This window comes from Caretta caretta, chromosome 2 (assembly GCF_965140235.1).
Source record: "Caretta caretta isolate rCarCar2 chromosome 2, rCarCar1.hap1, whole genome shotgun sequence".
Classification (NCBI taxonomy): domain Eukaryota; kingdom Metazoa; phylum Chordata; order Testudines; family Cheloniidae; genus Caretta; species Caretta caretta.
Window position 1 is genome coordinate 45,261,001 of NC_134207.1, and position 20,334 is coordinate 45,281,334.

The following is a 20,334-nucleotide window of genomic DNA, read 5'->3' on the forward strand; positions in this document are numbered from 1 at the left end:
CAGATCCACTGATAGGCTGGGAAGAAGGCATAGGAAGTTGTCTGAGCAACTAGAGGAATTCTAGCACCCAGTCTTCTTGCCTGACTGCTGAGCCCTGCCTTCCCGCCTACTCCTGGTTCCTGCCTTCCAGCCTGTTCCTGTCCTTATCCCAGATCTCCATCTGTTCCTGGTTCCTGCTTTCCTATCTCACTCCTGTTCCTTTGTCCTACCCTTGGCTCTGACTCCGGCTGTGACTCTTGGCTTGCCACCTGATTCGGTCTCCAGCTGTGACCTTTGGCTTGGCACCTGACTCTGACCCTGGCTCCAGTTCCAGGCTCCTGACTTGAGCCATTAGGCATGACTGCCCACACGCTGCCATCTATAGGATTGATTCAAAGCCCAGGTAATGAATGGGAGCCTTTAGTCAGCTTTGGATTAGGCCATAAATATTAGTACACTCACATTATAAACTAGTTTTCTGTTGTTAGCTTTATTTTCATCATATAGTAATCCTAGCTAACCTGTAAGACAATTGTATACCTACCAGTAAGAGATCATGGGGAGAAATGTGCAAATGTCTAATGGACTTAGGAGCCTAAATAACTTTTGAAAATGGTATTTAGGCTCCTAAATCAATTAGGTGTTTTAGAAAATGTTTACCCTACATTCCTTGGACACTGGTCGATGCTGAGTAAGGGGTTATGTTACTCTTCAATCAGTGCTCCTGATTGGCTCCTTTGTGTACAAAACTATTTTATGTAGGATTCCAGTGCTGAAAGAAGAGCCCAAGACACTTTCTCCCTAAGAAGACAAATACATCACTTTGTTCTAACTGCTGCTGGAGTATCAATACTTACATCCCACAAATATCCAAAACTTGTGAATGTCTGCCATGAAACTGAAAGCTGCACAAGCAAGTCAGCTGTTAGTGCTGTTTCCTCTTAATGGAGCACACATTTTCACTGAGCCCATTAGTCTGAAAGTTTTGAAAGCTTAGAAGCATTTACTGAAGGGAATTAATGATGAACTGTATTTTGAAAAATGTTTAATTTATTAACTAAAACTGATGCTTCTGAGCTCAAAGATAGCAAGGCTGTTGCTTAAAAAAGAAGTCTCTCCTATTAAGGTAAACTTTGGACCAACTCAGTGGTTGCTGGTTCTGAGTCAATCCTATGCTGCATTTATAGCATATTGTAAGTGCACAGGAGTACAGTCTAATGCATGTAGTCAGAATCTACTAAAGGTTTTCATTACAAAGTCTGTCAATCTGAATTTTAGTGTATGGTCTGTACTACTTTATATTTATCTCACTATTTAATAGAATACATTTGTCTAAATGGATGAAACAGATTTTACCAGACTAATTCTGCAATGGATAGTGTGCCTCCCTACAGCCAAATATGTTGTCAAGAGACCTTAAGCAGGGGGAAATATAAATGTAAGAGGTATGGAAACTGTCCTTTCTACATTTGTTTCAAGATGCCTTTCTGCATCTGTTGTACATACAGGTATTTTGTTTCAGGTAGTTTTACCAATTTTTAAGTAAAACACATTTTATACTTGCAAGACCATAAGAAGGGGAAAGTGAATAAGGGGTTATGGAGCAGAAATTGTCATTCATTTACAAATATGTTAAAAGGATAGGGTTGCTCAGGGTCTAGTCACCTGCAGTTGGTAATCATAATACATCAGGGAAATACTGTTGGAACTTTATAGAATGATACTAGAGTTCTACAGAATTCATTTGCCTTCATCTAGTCAGACCAGCACAGGAAGATGTCTGTATCCAGACATCCAGCCACCTAGATGGCACCCTAACCCATCTTATGTGTTATAATTAAATCACATTCCTCCAGCAGCTTTTTAAAAATTTCCTAAAACCAACAGCAGACTGAGTCAGCAAATCCGGATTAGTTTCATGACAGAGTTTGAGGCAGATTCAAGATTTGACAAAGGACTGCATTTAGATTAGATTATGCCAAAAATCTCTCAAAATGTTGACTGCATCAAATCAGAAAACTAGGTCCTTTCCAGTTTTGGGTCTGACACAGGCAGGGATGGCTCTACCAATTTTGCCACACCAAGCAGTCGCCGCCGAATTGCCGTCGCCTCAACAGCGGCGGAGCTGCCGCTGACTTGCCACCATGGGACACAGACTGCCACCCCATTCTGAATGCTGCCCCAAGTACCTGCTTGGAAAGCTGGTGCCTGGAGCCAGCCCTGGACCCAGGAGCAAAAGGCAAAGGAATTAATTCAGTTCCAATCTCTGACATTTGAGTCCTGACATTTGAAATCTGATTCAAGATTTCATAGTTGTCTTCTCTAACCTATGTCTTCTACAAACTTCTAAAAGTATTAATATAGCATAAAGATCAGTCACATAAAATATCTGCTTTGATGCAGTCATTTTGTGGATGTTCTTGCTTCAAGTCAATGTGTCTTGTTGCTACTTAATGAAAAAAATCCACTGAAAAAAAGAGATGTCTTATTTCCTTGCAGAGTTGGGTAAATCCAGTCCAACATGCTGGCTGAGATTCTAGCTTCAGTAAAACCCAGGCATCTTCATGAACAGATTTTGGCTTAGTGTCTCCTCAAACAAACAGTCTGTGGACAGGACATTAAGGGCTTGATCCAGCACCTATGAAAGTCAGTGAAAAGACTTCCACTGACTTCAGTGGACTTTGGATAAGCCCTAAACTAAGTTAAAGCGAGCATGCATTTATCCACTTTACTTCACATCAACAGGTGCAAAATTAGGGACTTTCTTTAAAATGCATTTTCTTTTAAAGCCTAAATAAAAGACATAGACATTTGTTAGCTAATAGAATCCATAAGTGACAAGACTGGAAAATGGGCATAATCTATACTCCTCATCAGGGAAAAGCAGTGTATGTGTGTGGTCCCAGTAAAATTAGTGGTAAACAGTTGGTCTGCAACAATATGACCATATAGTTTGCACTTGAAACAATCTGTTGTTAAACATTCACATCCTCTTAGCCTACATATACAAGTTAATTCAAAGCAACTTCTTTAGTAAATACCAGTAATACAATGTATTAGAGCTATGTGAAATACCGACATCAAATTGGAAATGGCTGTGGAGTACAAAGCTTTCGATACCTTTGTAAGTCTCAGCCCATACCTCAGCCTCCTGAAAGTTCAGTGAACATGTCCACACGTAAATGGAAATTTCTGTCCCCACGCAACTGGCATTCATTCCCTTCCCCATAACAGCCCAAGGATCCCCATTAAGACATCTAAAGTTAGAAAGAAGTCGTGAGAGTTGTGAGGAGAGAGGGCATGCTTGGCAGGAGTAGAGAGGGACTGGATATATAGCAGAGGGAGGCTTGCTCTTACAGATTCACTAACAGTCCCTACAGATTAAGCAGTATGGTTCAATTCACAAGCCCCTTTGTGAACTGAACTCTACAGGGTTCAGACAGCCCTATAATGTGCTCAAAGGTATGATCTGGAATGCAGCCAAGGCTATAATCAAAGGCAATATTATTAGCCCAGCATCAGGTCTTAAAAAGGCCAGAGAAATATTACAGGAAGGAGCCAGGGACACTGAACAAAAACACAGACAGACTTCAAAAAGTTGGTGAAACAATTAATTGATGCTAGAGCTAAACTGAATTGACAGCAGAGAGAACAATAAAAATCCTTTCGCATGGTGTTTAGAACCTAATCCTGTGGTTGGTGGAGAGAGTTAACACTGTCTCCCTGGGCAAAGGAAACTCTACAACAGCCACTTAGCTAAACAAAGATTGCCAGGGTACCCAGCCAGCAATGTTCCCTCTAATTTTTGGCAGGCCATTTGTGCAAAAAATTTCTTCTGTGCAAATTGTTATGCTTCTGTGCAAATGTTCGCACCCACGGTATTTCGCCGTGTGCACGAGGTTTAGGATCTGTGTGCGCACGCACACACACGCAGCTTAGAGGGAACAGTGCCAGCCAGCAGTGAAATGTGGCTGTGCTCAACTAGGGTGAGGTACTGAGCTCAAAAGGGGCTATAAAAGGACTGTGATCTGGCTGTATGACCTAATCCTAGGAGCCAGACCCACCCTATGGAGAAAAGGAAACAAAGCCCCTTCCTTTTATTTTATTTTAAAGAATTTGTGAGAAGTTTAACTGCACAAAGCCTTTCTTTAGGTGTGTGTGTGTGTGTGTTTTTGTTTGGGTGTTTTTTTTTTTTAACCTTGGATGAAAGATGTTTTTGCAAAGTTGATTCACCTTTTAGTTGCATAAATATTGCGAAGCCTTTAGGAATATTCAAGCCACCAACTTGCAAAACAGAGCTGTGCTTCTCCTGGTGAAACACAGGAAAGAACTGGGTCCACTACTAATGGAAAGTATCAATGCTTCCTTCAGAGAAGTGAACCTGCTTGCTTCTCTGAAACATACAATAGTCACCATCTTCCAAAAGCCTACACTGGATCCAAAAATCCCTTTCTACTGTTGGCCCATCTCTAACCTCCCACATCTAAGAAAAGTCATTGAAACAGTAGTGACAATCAAGTTCAAATGACATGTGAGTCTGCCAACGTCCTATAAAAGTTGGTCCAGTAAAAGATATTACCTCACCCACCTTGTCTCTCTAATATCCTTGGACCAACACAGCCACAACACTGCAAACAACATCCTAGATGTTTCGCAACCAGGTTTAAGACCAAGGCACAACACACAACAAGACCTTAGTAGCACTAAAAGGCAATCTTCATGGCAATAGATAAAGACCACAGTCCCTTGCCCATACTACTTGATATTTCTGTAGCTTGCAAAGCAGCATACATAGACTACTAATTCTTCCACTGGAAGCTTTGAGCACAAATGGAGGAAGCTAGAGCATTGGTTAAAAGTAGAGCTCAATGGAATATTTTTTTTGTTGAACCTAATTTTCAGCAAAAAATAGGCTTTTGGATTAAATAGAAATTTTCACAAGAAAAGACCTGGTTTTGTCAAAAAAAAAAAAAAGTATTTTGTTGAGAAAACAAAAGCCAAAGTGTTTTTTGTTTTCAGGAACTGTTCAAGAACTGAACACCAAATTTTTTTCAATTTTTCATCAAAAACCTGAAAAAAATTTCAAAAAATGCTGAGAAAATATTTACTTACTAATTGTTTTGTACAGCTATTTTTGTTTTTTGTTTTTTGTTTTTTTTGCATAAGCAGATGGGACTCAAACCTGCAAAGTGCTGAGCATTCTGGCCTAATCCAGCAAGGCACTGAAGCATGTGTTTTACTGTAGATACTTGGGGGTACTACTCATCTTCTTAATTTTAAGCATGTGTGTAACAGGCTGCATAGCATACACGTGGTTACCGAAGTTATATCAGCCAACAATGTATTTAAATAATTTATTAAACAAAATCTCATCTTTGCTGTGTAAAATTTAAAAAAAACTACAAAGGTCGATAAGCGTACTCTCTACACCCACCATGAACTTAATATAAATGCTATAAATAGATAGCTAGTGTCTCTTTGATCGGCCATACAACTCAACTTCCATGTCTGTTATCAGTTATTGAACAGATGGCTGCTCACAGGGCTGGGTGAATGATGCAAAACAGTGTTTGCGAACTTTCGTTCAAAGTCTGAACTGTTGTTTTATTCAGCCTTCTTCATTTATTCTTGCTGTTTGCTGTTCACAAACATGCACGTGAATGAGTTTCTATTCACATGAACGTTTAGAGAATGGCTCTTTTTCATATTAAGACCTATATTCATGTGCAAACAAGGGTATTTGTGTGTGAACAAGAGTATTCGTATTCGCCATTGATTATTTGCATTTCTTTCTTCGTTATTACCCTGTTTAAAAATGTTTGTCATCCAGTCAGAGTAAAGAAACAAATGACCTAGGTGACCAAATACAGACCAAAAATATGTAGCCAACAGTCAGAATAAACAATTCATCAGTGAGCCATAGACTGCAAATTGTTAATCATCAGTCCATAGGATAGTTACAGGTACACTTTTGCCAAAATAAGGTCAAGTCTGGACAATTCACAAAGAAAAGGACAAAATTCAAACAAATGTTACCCAAAGATAATAATTCAACTGTTTGTTAAATATCTAGCTATAAATATCTACATGCATTAATAATAACTAGCAAATCTAAACCCCATGTTAGAGGTTCCAAAACTAGAATAGATTTTCAGAGTCAACTGAATGATTTTGAGTGCCAATTTGAAACTCCTTTAAAAAGGCTTTGATATTCAAAAAGTGCTGAACATCCACCCTCTGAAAACGAGGCCCCCCCAATGGTGTACCAAGTTGGACATCCAAAATCACTTAGCAGGGTTGTCCCTAGAGGGTTGCAGGGCCTGGGACATAGGTGCCAAGTTTCTGATCCGCCGGGGAGTGCTCCCCCCTGGCTCTGCTCAGGCCCTGCCCACACTCCACCCCTTCCCCCAAGGCCCCACCCCCGTCCTGCTTCTTCCCACCCACCACACCTCTTCCCTTCCCCACCACTCTCCCACCCTGCCTCTTCCCGCCCTCACCCTGCCTCTTCCCAGCCTAGTTTCACCGCTCCCCTGAGCGCACTGCGCCCTCGCTCCTCTCCCCTCCCTCCCCCCGAGCACTTCCTGACTCTGCGAAACATCTGACCCACGGCAGGCGGCAGGCGCTGAGAGGGAAGGGGAGATGCTGATTGGTGGGGCCTGCCAGTGGGCAGGAGGCACTGGGGGCCTGGGGAGATTCTGATAAGGGGTCTCCTCCTCGCCCCACCCGCCTGCCTGCCACTTGCCTCCCCATTCACCTCCTCACCCTACTCACCCACCCACCTCACCTTCCCGCCCACCTCCTCACGTGTACAAGCAACTGTAATACGGTACAGACAATTTTAGTCACTCAGATGTTTACCTTTATCGTTAAAAAGTATTCCTCAATGGAGATTTCCCTCTGTGAATCTTCTTACACTCAACTGCAGGCTTTGTTACTCATTAATTATTTTTTTAGGACTTCAGATGGTAAATTCAAAAGTTTGAATGTGCCCTTTGAACCAAATCAGCGGAAATATGGTAGACGTAAAAAAGCCACCCTCCCTACAACTACAAGACCTCTAAATTAATGTTCTTTCTTGTGGCTGCCAGTTATATACGATCTAATTATGAATTACTTATGCTCTTAAACTGTAGGATGAAACCTACAGCAGATAGCAAGGAGCTATGAAATCTAGTCATTCCGGTGACCGGGAGTTGATAACCATGTCTTTGTTATAAGTACTGCATAAAAGCTCTGAGGCTCACTGTCAAGAGATTTAGTATCACCCTGAACTGTAGCCTTTGCAGGGTGCCATCCATAACCAAGTGACCTGCTGCAGCTCATTAAAGTTAATGTAATGGATCACTAGCTCTTAAATGTATTCATCAGCAAATTAGACTCACTTTTCAGCTAGCAGCGCAAGAGAGAGGAATACGGCTAAGTAGGCTGAACGAATAAAGCGTGATCTTCTATATGCTCTTTCACTCAAACTCATAAGTACATCATTTGAGGGGAATCAAGGCAGTGACTTTAAGTATCTGGGATGGGATTTCCTTTGTAATAGAGTAACATTATTATAAAAGTGGAACAAAAAGATGTAATGCTTTTCTGTGAAACCTTTCAAATCTGAAAGGGGAGAAAGATTATTATTCATTTGTTCTGTACAAATTTCGTCCCAACAAACAAAGACCTCAGCTGTACTAAGTATTAATTTTATGATCTGTTCTGACAAACTATCACATGCATTAATTGATGCAAAGTTGGAATATGTTATTTTCTTTGTTAATTCTGGTTAGTTCCTAAGATTATATCATCAAAAAATATCCGGCATTTCTTCATTAAATATTGAGGTTTTAGGAAAAAAATATGTGTTACTTGAAGAGCTGAACTCAAAAGTGCTAATATGCTCTTGCTGCAGGCTAGCCTATTAATTTTAAAGTGCCTAGAGCTAAAACTGACTGGGAGGCAAGATTTTTGGATTGTAGCCCCAAACCCAAATTTATTTCGTTTTAAGAAAATGTTAATCCTTTATTTTTTTAAGCCTGGTCAGTGTAAAGTTCACTGACATTTTGACTTCTCAGTGTTGTTTTCTGTGGTAGATTTTAGGAACATTCAGTGATGGTGGAGGTAAGGGTTGTTTTTTTTGTTTTAATTTTAAAACACTTTTCCTAGGTTCAGAACCATTGAGTTGTAGTATTTACCACTGTTACAGCCATCTTCCTTCTATTGTTTGTCACACTCACTTGTTGACGTTGTCTTAAAGTAGATTTTAAGCTCTTGGGGGTATGGACTGTGTCTTCCTATGTGTTTGCATAGCACCTAGGACCACAGAACCTGATCCTGAATTGGGGTTACTATAATACAGAAAATGGTAATTGATTATTATCATGCCTCATATTGTATGTATTGAACCTAAGTATGCTGGAGTGACATTAGACAAATGATGTTCCCTGCCTCATAAAGCCATACCAGAGTGTGCAATTGTAAGCCAAAAGTAAATACATAAAGTAAAATACATAGGGAATGGTCAAATGTGTCCATCAAACACAGAACATATGTGTTTCACTTCCCAGACACAAGTAGGTTCTTTCATCCCACTTCCCTGTACAGAACTCCCATTGACACTAATGAGATTTATGCATAAACATAACTTTGAAAAGGGAATTTCTCATTATGAAGTGCTCCCAGAGCAGGTACCTATGAGTGAATTTCTCCCTTGACTAAAAGTTGGTCCAGATGGAATCTTGAGAAATCAACACCCCTCCATGCTAAGGGTCACAATTTTTTTCTCTTTACCTTACTTCATTGGGCCCAATAATTGCCCCAGAGCTTGACTCAATGCTATTTTTGGAATATTGAATAGAAAGTAGAGAGTACATCACTGCTGTCCTGTTGATTGAGAGTCCTTGAGAGAGGAGCAACAAAAATGATTAAAGGTCTAGAGAACATGACCTATGAGGGAAGACTGAAAAAACTGGGTTTGTTTAATCTGGAGAAGAGAAGACTCAGAGGGGACAGGATAACAGTTTCAAGTACATGAAAGGTTGTTACAAGGAGGAGGGAGAGAAATTGTTCTCCTTAACTTCTGAGGATAGGGCAAGAAGCAATGGACGGTTTAGACTGGACATTAGAAAAAACTTCCTAACTGTGAAGGTGGTTAAGCACTGGAATAAATTGTCTTGGGAGGCCGCAGAATCTCCATCATTGGAGATTTTTCAGAGCAGGTTAGACAAACACCTGTCAGGAATGGTCTAGATAATACTGAGTCCTGCCATGAGTGCAGGGGACTACACTAGATGACCTCTCGGGGTCCCTTCCAGTCCTACGATTCTATGCTTCTATGATTTCCATACTGGTAGTGCTTGTTGTTGAAGCTGGTATTCTATGTGGGGTCACTAGCCAAAAGGCTGGCTTTAGAATTTTCTATACTGTATTTTGCAGTTCAGTCATAATGTTTTACTTCACTGGGAATACTTAAAGTTAACCGTGTGCATAAGTGCTTTGCTGGGTGATAGCCTCTATTCCCAGCTCTGTGACATACTTGTTTTCTAAAGAAGTCACTTAACACCTCTGGGCCCCATTTTCTCCATCTGTAAAATGTGGAAAATAAAACTTACCCACCTCACAGTGGTCAAGCGAAGCTTAATTCATAAACATTTGTAAAGCGCTTTGAGGTCCCCTATATCATGTAATTTATGCTATCATATAATACTATAGAAGCATAAAATACAGTATCAACATTAAAATCCTTGTCCTTGCTCAGTTTGCTCCCATTCTGAAAAATCCTCCAGTACGAGGCACTAGCCATAGGAAAGGAAGAAAGGACTTGCTCAGAGTAGGAAAGCTTTGCACTTGCTTGGAAGGTTGTCCAACCTCCCCTTTATGGAATATTCTTACTGTGCCTCATTACAGGCTTTAAAGGGTGATGGAGAAATGTGTCACCGCCATTTCATTCCACCTGTTGACTGAGGACAGCATTCGAAGCATGTTTTTGTTAAACTTTAAGGGGCAAGTTCAACCTTCAGATGCAAGTGTGTTAATTCTAGGCAGAAGCCTTCCATGGTTCTAAGTGAAGAAATTGGGCCCCAAATGGTTTGTTTTGAGAATAAATGCATAATACTGAGGGGTAACATAAAATGCTTTTGGCGTGACTATGTGAAGTTCCTAGTTCAGCGTCAGTATGGTTTTCTCTGAAGGTTTGCCTGCTTCTTCCAACAGAAAATCTAAATGGTGGCTGGAATTTTTTCATTTTTTTTTCTTTTTTTTTTTTTTTTAAGAATGTTAGCTGTCTTTTGCATAACTTTCTTCAAAGGTAGATGGTTTGAACCTATAAAGAAAGTTGTTCTTTTTTTCCCATTGTTTTTTCATGATTCTTGTGATGCATTCAGATAAATGTTCACATCAATGCCCCAGGGAGTAAGGCATAAAAATGGCGTTAACATGAATAGAAATTGTGCATGTAACTCCTTAGTGACAACTGACTTCATTGTGTCAAAATTACACAATTTTTACTGACCTAATTGATTTTCTTCCCCTCAGTATTTGAAATTTACCCAATTTCCTACAGGAATGCCTGTACAGTTTTATTTTAGTTTACTCATTAATGCTTTGATCCTTTCCACCACAAAGAAAAAGACACATGAAAGTGAAAATGTACCTTTTTTTTCACAGCAGGAAGCCTTCATAATGAAAACTTGGCATGCACACCTGAGGAGAACAGAAAAGCTCATGGAATTTGCATATGAGGATTGTCAGGTTGTTTTTGCATCTGCAAAAGAGAAAAGAATAAAGAGATAATGGGAGTCAATTTGGCATCAAGGTTATTGATAGGACATTAATTTTGTTTCCGTGCTACTGGTATAAAAAGGACATGTAAATATTTAGTTGTTAGTATTTTTAGCATCTATCTACACTTTCCTAGTGCACCCATCATGGTATTGTGTGGTGAGGTATTGTGTGGTGAGGCTTAGAGTTGGGAACTGTTGAGATCTAATCCATGCATTCGTGTAGGCAAAACCTTTCTGTCTCAGTTTCCCTACTTGCAAGGTGGGAATAAATAATACTTTCCTCCTTACCTCATGAGGCTATCAAGGTTACTGTTCAAAGGTGCTAATTATTATTCTTTAGACAGATAGAAGCAGATGCAGAGTGAAGCAGATTTAAAGGTATAGCAACAATATAAAGCCTGGTGCCCCAATTCTAAAATACTGTGTGCCATTTTTGTTAATGAGCTACATTTTTTTATTTTAGCTAGTAATTGATTCTCAGGACTTGCTGCTGAAGGAAAGAGGAAGCTCTGCATATATCTGTAAGATATCTTATCATCTTTCTGCGTTTGGCCCCCTTTTTTTGTACAGTACATGAGGTTTTTCATTCTGTTTCAATACCTATTTCCAAGTATGAGTTTTGCATATCTTTATACCTATTTCCTTTGCCCTAAAATAGCCACCTTCTTCTACTCTCACAGAGGGTATTTATTACAAAAAAAATAAAAGCAAAATTGGGTCAGATAGGGACCAGGTAGGCCTTACTGAAAAAAGCAGGAAAAAAAAAATCATTAGCAAAAGTAATAGTGAAAAACTCAAAAGCTGGGCATGCACTGAATGAAGTCCAGACAATGTAAACCTGTTCTCTGATGATTTACTTACAATGTTGTAAGTGCACAGCTACAGGCTGGGAACTGACTGGCTAAGCAGCAGTTCTGCAGAAAAGGATTTGGGGATCACAGTGGATGAGAAGCTAGGTATAAGTCAGCAGTGTGCCCTTGTTGCCAAGAAGGTTAACGGCATATTGGGCTGCATTAGTAGGAGCATTACCAGCAGATCGAGGGAAGTGATTATTCCCCTATGTTCAACACTGGTGAGGCCACATCTGGAGTACTGCATCCAGTTTTGGGCCCCCCACTACAGAAACATAAGAACATAAAAACATAAGAATGGCCCTACTGGGTCAGATCAAAGATCCATCTAGCCCAGTATCCTGTCTTCCAACAGTGGCCGGTGCCAGGTGCCCCAGAGGGAATGAACAAAACAGGTAATCATCAAGTGATCCATCCCCTGATGCTCATTCCCAGCTTTTGGCAAACAGAGGCTAGGGAGACCATTCCTGCCCATCCTGGCTAATAGCCATTGATGGACCTATCCTCCATGAATTTATCCAGTTCTTTTTTGAACCCTGTTATGGTCTTGGCCTTCACAACATCCTCTGGCAAGGAATTCCACAGGTTGAATGTGCATTGTGTGAAAAAATATTTCCTTTTATTTGTTTTAAACCTGCTGCCTATTCATTTCATTTGGTGACCCCTAATTCTTGTGTTATGAGAAGTAGTAAACAACACTTCCTTATCTACTTTCTCTACACCAGTCATGATTTTATAGACCTCAATCATATCTCCCCTTAGCCGTCTCTTTTCCAAGATGAAAAGTCCCAGTTTTATTAATCTCTCCTCATACAGAAGCCGTTCCATACCCCGAATAATATTTTTTGCCCTTTTCTGAACCTTTTCCAATTCCAATATATCTTTTTTGAGATGGGGTGACCACATCTGCACCCAGTATTCACGATGTGGGCATTCCTTGGATTTATATTGAGGCAACATGCTATTTTCTGTCCTATTATCTATCCCTTTCTTAATTATTCCCAGTATTCTGTTTGCTTTTTTGACTGCCACTGCACATCGAGTGGATGTAATTCAGAGAACTATCCACAATGACTCCAAGATCTCTTTCTTGAGTGGTAAAGCTAATTTAGAACCCATCATTTTATATATATAGTTGGGATTATGCTTTCCAATGTGCATTACTTTGCATTTATCAACATTAAATTTCATCTGCAATTTTGTTGCCCTATTTTGAGAGATCCTTTTGTAGCTCTTCGCAGTCTGCCTGGGTCTTAACTATTTTTAGAAATTTTGTATCGTCTGCAGATTTTGCCACCTCACTGTTTACCCTTTTTTCCAGATCATTTATGAATATGTTGAATAGGACTAGTCCCAGAACAGACCCCTGGGGAACATCAGGATGTGGACAAATTGGACAGAGTCCAGTGGAGGGAAAAGAAAATGATCAGGGGGTTGGGGCACATGACTTACGAGGAGATGCTGAGGGGACTGGGCTTGTTTAGTCTGCAGAAGAGAAGAGTGAGGGGGGAATTTGATAGCAGTCTTCAACTACCTGAAGGGGAGTTCCAAAGAGGATGGAGCTGAGCTGTTTTCAGTGGTGGCAGATGACAGAACAAGGAGCAACGGTCTCACGTTGCAGTGGGGGAGGTTTAGGTTGGATATTAGGAAAAACTATTTCACTAGGAAGGTGATGAAGCACTGGAATGGTTTACCTAGGGAGGTGGTGGAATCTCCATTCTTAGAGGTTTTTAAGGCCCAGCTTGACAAAGCCCTGGCTGGGATGATTTAGCTGGTGTTGGTCCTGCTTTGAGCAGGGAGTTGGACTAGATGACCTCCTGAGGTCTCTTCCAACCCTAATCTTCTATGATTCCATGATTTTACCCTATTAATTGCAAATGCAAATGCAAAACATGAAAATGGAAACTTCTGCTTCTCCTAAAAGTCTGCAGGTTTGGCCATATGCTTCTGGTGTAAGATACTGTCTCTCTTACGAGTGGCTGTGAATTAACTTTGTCCCTGTGTGTGATAAAGGATTAATTCCCAAGCAAATGTCTTCACTACATTGGAGTTAAGGCTGAGCAGACAGCATGGGCAGCGGGTATCATAGGCCATGGGGAGTGTAAGCCTCCCCTAACCCAGGCCATGGCCCAATCTGTGTTCCACTCTGAGGCCCTGCGCTTTCTCCCCCTCTCCCCCGAAGCCAGCAGGGGCTCAGTTTGGGCCGGCAGTCTGGAGCCTGGGGCTCAGATGGCTGGCTGCTCAGGCCAGCCAGTGGCCAGGGTTAGCTTGGACCAACCAGCAGCCAGGGGCGGCTTGGGCCAGTCAGTGGCTGGGGCAGCTCGGGCCGGCCCAGAGGTTAAGCCTGCTGGCAGCCCAGGACTCGGGGCTCAGACGGATGAAGGCGGCAGAAAGGGTGGGGTAGGGCGGGACCTTGGGCAGAAGGGGTGGGGCCAGAGGCTAGCCTCCCCGAAGCGGGGTTCATGTGCCACCCATGGAAGACAGACAAGCTTTTTTGGAAACACCTTAAAAAAGAACAGTGCCTGGAGGCAGGCTTGGTGGCTGTTGCTCTGGGGATGTTATAAGAGGAGTCCAGGAAGAAGCAAGAGGGGGCAGAGAGCTCAAGTCTCAGTAGTTCTGATGGCTAGAAAAACCACACTTGAAGGATGATAGAATCTGAAGAATTTTGCAACTAAAAATGATTTTAGAGCTTTTTAAATGTGTGTTTAAACATAAGTCTATGGGTCCGGCGATCCTACTCCCACCAAAGTCAATGGACGAGGTGCCTCTGAAAGAAGGGTTTCAAAGCCACCCAGTGGATTTGGTCATTAACTTTAATAGGAACTGGATGGTCAAATCCCTCTGGGGGCCTTAAAATTTCATTCTCAATGTTTTTGAAAAGATTAAAGACGGAAAACAAAGTTTGTCATGGTTAATTCTTATACAGTGCTCAACATAGTGTTACTCTCAGTGTTTCTCAATCTATTTACCATTGTGGGCTGCATTTGCAGCTCTCTATATGTCATGTGGGCCACATTCACACAATATATATACTACCTGTATGGCCCTGAGGATGTCACATGACCCGCAGCTGTGCGCTAATTGGGCCGCAAGCAGCCCGCGGGTTGAGAACCACTGCTCTGAACAAAGAGGGAAGGGCAGAAAAATTGAAGTGTGACTTGAGAGACCGCTGTATGTTTGGATATTTTAATGATGCTCTTTTACACTGGCTCAACTCTCTTCTTTCAATGTCCTCTCTATTTCTTTCTGAACTCAAGCCTACATTTCTCTCAGCCTCTCCTCTTCTGTCTCTTTCTTTCCCTTTTCTATAGCTTCCTATAGCTCTCCATTACTTAACAGTTTTGCCACTGGCCTGCTGTATTACTATCTGTATTACTATTTGCTGTAGCCACAGCATACCTCTTGACAATATACTTCACCACAATATACCTCTTGACACAACCAATCAGCACTGCTGCTTAGGAAGAAAAGGGAAAAGAAACTGTATTGTCATCATTTCCACGTTCTTCTGCCACGCCAAATAGAGTATTTATAAGGGAACACACCGCAGAATGTTCTCATTTCACTGAAAAATTCCAAACCTCATCAGCCAAATTAATTCCCACTGGAGATAGGTGCAACTCACTGACATCCATGGATCTACAATGTGCATTCAGAACTTTCTGGATCATTTTTCTCTTATTGGTAACAGGACTATACTTCGTCATTAACTACAGTAGCTCTGATTCCCCGATGAAAATGACACACCCACCTGATGTGGTGTAAAATGGATGAGTTTCTGTCTGTATCTGAATTGTACATAAAAATACCACCTTGCCTAATCACCACCAAATGTCTGAACTCAATCATGGATTGTAAGTAATCTTTTTTCTCATTCTGAGTAGCATGTGTCATATTTGCTCTGATTTGCACATTGTAATATTCTGGCAACCTCCTGGATTATTACAGGTCTCTATTTTTTTAGTAATGGCTAGGTCATGGGAGAGAATATAGCATGAGGAAACTCTAATTATAAATTCAGAGGTAGAAGGGATGATTTTGCCAGTTACTTTATTACTTTTTTTTAATATATCCAACACTACCATCTAAGAGGAGAGAAAACTAACAAAAAAACCCCAAACTTCTTTACATTGCTCTATTGATGATATAAAAGGATCAAAGCCCTACTAATTAATTTACAATCCCAGAAATAGCACCAGACTCTAGATCTTACTTTCACTGGCGTAAATCAGGAATAAATCCATTGATGTCAGTTGAGCTACAGTTGTACAAATCCAGTGTGAGAGGAGAATCAGACTTGTGATATCATTTCTGCAAAGAATTTCATTTTTTACTAAAATACACAGAATGAGATTCTCAGTGCCCCCCACCCCTCCATCCAGTCTCTCCTACACTGTGTAAAAGTATCCAACAAGTCTGGTTCTGGTTTGGGAAGGATTCTCCCAGCATAGGCACTGAGGAAGACCTGCTGTGAGGCAGTGCTGGGGCTAAGGGGTGAGGCAGGATCAGGATGTGTGTCAGGGGCAGGTTAGTGCTTTAGAGATTCCAGGCAGCACTGAGGCCTATGGGGCAGCCCAGGCAGGTTGCTGTACAGGCTCCTAGAGCTGCCTAAATTATGCTGCAGAACAGCCCAGATTCGAGAGAGCACAAATTTTACCTTTCCCCTCTCCCAGGGCTGTGAATTCTGGCCTGCACCTCCTAGGGACGCAGCACAGAAGCTCACTCAGGATTGTTTCCCACTAGCAACTGATCTGAGATCATCAAACTCATTGCATATGCTGACTAAGGGCTAGTCTACACTAGAAGTGCTACATCGGTGCAGCTGCACTGAGGTAGCTACGCTGCTGTAGCACATTGGCATAATAAATCCACTCCGCGAGAGGCAGTAGCTCCAGCACTTAGGTGGGGGTAACTTATGTCGCTGAGGGGGTGGCTTATTCACACCACTGAGTGACGTAAATTATACCAAAGTAAGTGGTAGTGAGACTTGGCTTTACAGTACACTTGAGGTATGGCCCTAGTGTGAAAGGTCAGTATTTTATCCACTAAGCTCTCAGACTTGCTTATTCACCACCAGTGTCAAACAGATTATTTATATTTCACATAATAATAAATGCTTTCATCGTAACCATGTGTAATTGGTCTCTGTGTAAATCTCTTTGTTGCATTAGGTTTTCTTCTTGGTGAGGACAGAATAACAGCGTCTATGATCAGTCATGGGAGATGTGTTTTTTGGAAGAGACAGCTCATTTTAAGATTTTTTGTTTAAAAAATAAAAGGAAACAAGGTATGTTTCCAAATATCTAATTTTTTTTTCTTGTAGTGGATGGAAAAGACATGACAATTTACAATCTTAAGAGCACTAGTTCTAAATTCTGTAGGACAATGAGGACTTATTAGTATGTTGAGGCACCATGTTACATCATGGATGGCCTTTAATTTGTCTGGCTCAAGGTTGTCTTTCGATTGGTATTCAAGTGGAGTGGTGAGAGTGTGCTCTCTAATCCCTGCAACACATGGTAATTTTTTCATTCTCTCTCAGCCTCCACCTGTTCCATGGTCCAGTGGAGGACTGCAAATCCTATCAGGGGAGTGCAGCACTGCTAAGCCTGCTTCTCTGGCTTCAGTCCATCACATGTGCACTCAGGCTGCAGAGCACTGAGCCAGCTGCAGCCGAATGATCATGTTATCAGATGACGGATGGCTTCATATCAGGTGTTTAAACTGACGAGCTGCCCCATCTGGTAAATGATTCGGGAAGTCTGGCCTGGCTTGATGAATGGGGAAAGTGACAATGCCAATCAGCGTGACCCCTGCAGCTCCTGTGCTGCCGGCCCAACAGCCACCATCAAGTATATCCCACTGGTTTACTTTTTCAATTCTATTCTCACTCTTCAGGGATTAGACCTACTGTCACTACGTTGCCACTAAATTATATCATTAATCCAAACATTTTCCTTGCAAGAACCTTCATAAAACAAGTGCCACACCTTCAACAGAACTCAAAACAGGGTTATGTTGACAGAACATAACGCAATTCCATATGATTAGTATTTCTGTAATAAACCAGTTTTGGTGAGCAAGCCAATGGCACAATTATTGTGGCAATTTTAGCTTCTCCTTTGAAATTTAAACATGATGGGATTAACATATGAAAGAAGAGGGATAGATATTGGGAGGCAGCCCCTCACCTAGGCACTGATTGAGGAAATCACTTAAGCAGGTGCTTAACTTTAAGCATGTGCTTAAGTCCCAGTGACTACACTGAGTAACATCAGCTGAGAAAGCAACCCTTTAGAATTGTTTTTGAAAATATAAGGAATACGCCATTTATACGTATACATTTTATTGGGCCTTCTGTTTAAATCTAACATGAACGTACCATTATATACTACTGAGTTTTATCTTTATTTGTTTAAAAATACTATTTTCCTAAATACATTTTTGTCCAAAAACATTTTTGCTTTATTACCCTGGGCTGTGAAAGTAGATAAACCTGTGGGCTTTCACTTTAATGCATTCTGTAGCAATTGTTACATTTTCAACAATCTGCCATGCACATTTGGTTTTAAATGTACAGTATATCGCAACCTGCTTACTTATCATAGTGAAGATCAAATAATGGAGACAGGGTAGAATAAACAGAGGCTACAAAAACAATTTTCTATGCAATATTTATTTTAATCAGCCATTCAAAATGACTTTGAGGACTCACGAAGAATCCAGGGGCTTTTTTCTTTAATACATTTTCTCTTCAATCCCATGATACACGTGTTGTTTTGTCCACCTCCATTATAAAGCACTTTTTATTTTAAAGAACCACAAGCATTGAACAAACTAAACAAAAGAGATCGTCTAATGAGAATGACAGCATAGCAGGCACGCTTGTGATTTAGTGTCATTTCACTTTGCATGCTGCAAAATTGACATGCATTTCAGCAATAAAAAATAAAATGCCATATACCGTACAGTATAAATTCTATAAATTGGCAATGTTTAGATGTTTTAATCATTCAAACTTAAGCAAACATCAACACCTACCTACTTTATTTATCAGCATGTCCATCTTTAAGTTTACCGTAGAATAATGCTATGATCATTAGCATAATGTTGTGCTAATATGTGTGTTTCTGTTTTATAAAGATGTCCAAAATATTTTTGTGCCTGACACAGTGTCTAGCCTTTTTCTTTTATTGGTTTCAGAGTATAGCTCACGAAAGCTTATGCTCAAATAAATTGGTTAGTCTCTAAGGTGCCACAAGTACTCCTTTTCTTTTTGTGAATACAGACTAACACGGCTGTTACTCTGAAACCAATAAAAGTAAAAGGCTAGACACTGTGTCAGGCACAAACGCTCACAAAAGCTTATGCTCAAATAAATTGGTTAGTCTCTAAGGTGGCACAAATACTCCTTTTCTTTTTACTTTTATTGGTTATCCTTGCCTATATCCCCCTCGGATAAATTTGCTATCTATCATGCATATGATATAGGGCATAGATATGTCTTTTACTTAGTTATTTCACGTGTGTAACATATGACACAATAAATTAAAGAGGAGTAACTCGTACAAATGAAATCTGTGCATCTGGTCATTGTGGTGTTCAGATGAAAGGAATTGTTTTTTTAATTTCTTACATTAAAAACACATCATGCCCATATCCCAAAATCCTGTAGGAGGAGCAAAGTTCAACAGAAAGATCTTGAGTTTGTAGAATTTCTGCTACTCTGTGCAGTCAGGAGGGGACACCTGATGAACAAACACAGGCAGTGGCCCTCCTGACATGTGGATGTCCCAAGATCTCTAGGAAAATCCTGAGGACCCCAGAGTCTTCACATAGAGGTGGAGACCCTCTGTACTATTTCTTGGGGACTCCATCCCTCTTCTCCCTCCAGGCGTCACAGCTTCCTCAGGACCTACACTGCAATTATCCTATTAGCCCCGCCTGGCCTAAACCATCTCCTTCCTGAAGGGGATTTGAATGTACAGAGTGTACAAAGGAGACAATATAACCTCTAGGTGTCTGATGCAGCATCTTGGGAGCACTCAAAATTTCCACTTATTTTAATAAGGGTTTGGGTGCACAGGTAACTCAGAAGCCTCCGTAAAAGTACTTTATATAAGCACAGACCAGATAAAGTCAGGTTTAATATATACTAGGTTTAAAACTGACTCGCATGCATAATGTAAAAGTAAAATGATTTTACCAAGATATATTGATTCATGTCAAGGCATCATTACTTTTCAAAGTGTGAAAAATGATCATATATTTATGACCTGCCTACTGAAGCTGTTTTGTGAATTAGCAAAAGCTCTGGAGAGGAGCAGCCTAATTGCATTATCATAGAATCAGAGATGGTTGTCAATTTCCCCCCATTTAGCTTTTCTCCTTTAGTTTGTTAAAATGAAGGTGCCATACGTTGGTTGAATTCACTAATACCCTGATGAATGAGGTATTTTCCCAACAGGCTCACTACGAGTATAAACAGTGAATTAGGGATGATAGGTCATCAATCATATCTTTTTCAAACAGATCTTTGCCCTGAGATTATTTGTTTTATATTAAGAGAACTTAAAAAGTAATCATAGAGAATCCACTGATGAAAAGATTTAGGTTAACCTTAGTTTTCTGTTAGTACACTTATAAGGGACCATCAGTGGCACTATACAGATAAACAAGAGCTGCAGGATAGACCCCTGTAAGGCATACTGGCATCAAATTCCATCTTTCTTCATTAG

General features: G+C 40.6%; 2 long non-coding RNA genes across 2 annotated transcripts in view; one reads left to right on the top strand and one right to left on the bottom strand.

The window, feature by feature from the left end:
• LOC142070972 (uncharacterized) overlaps positions 1–20,334 on the top strand; it is a 248,680-nt gene that overhangs the window by 224,437 nt on the left and 3,909 nt on the right. The window contains exon 6 of the long non-coding RNA XR_012666921.1: positions 16,768–16,883. This is a non-coding gene — a long non-coding RNA (uncharacterized LOC142070972). The remainder of the gene's footprint in view (positions 1–16,767; positions 16,884–20,334) is intronic.
• LOC142070973 (uncharacterized) overlaps positions 1–20,334 on the bottom strand; it is a 164,698-nt gene that overhangs the window by 95,696 nt on the left and 48,668 nt on the right. Inside the window, exon 2 of the long non-coding RNA XR_012666922.1 lies at positions 10,616–10,726. This is a non-coding gene — a long non-coding RNA (uncharacterized LOC142070973). The remainder of the gene's footprint in view (positions 1–10,615; positions 10,727–20,334) is intronic.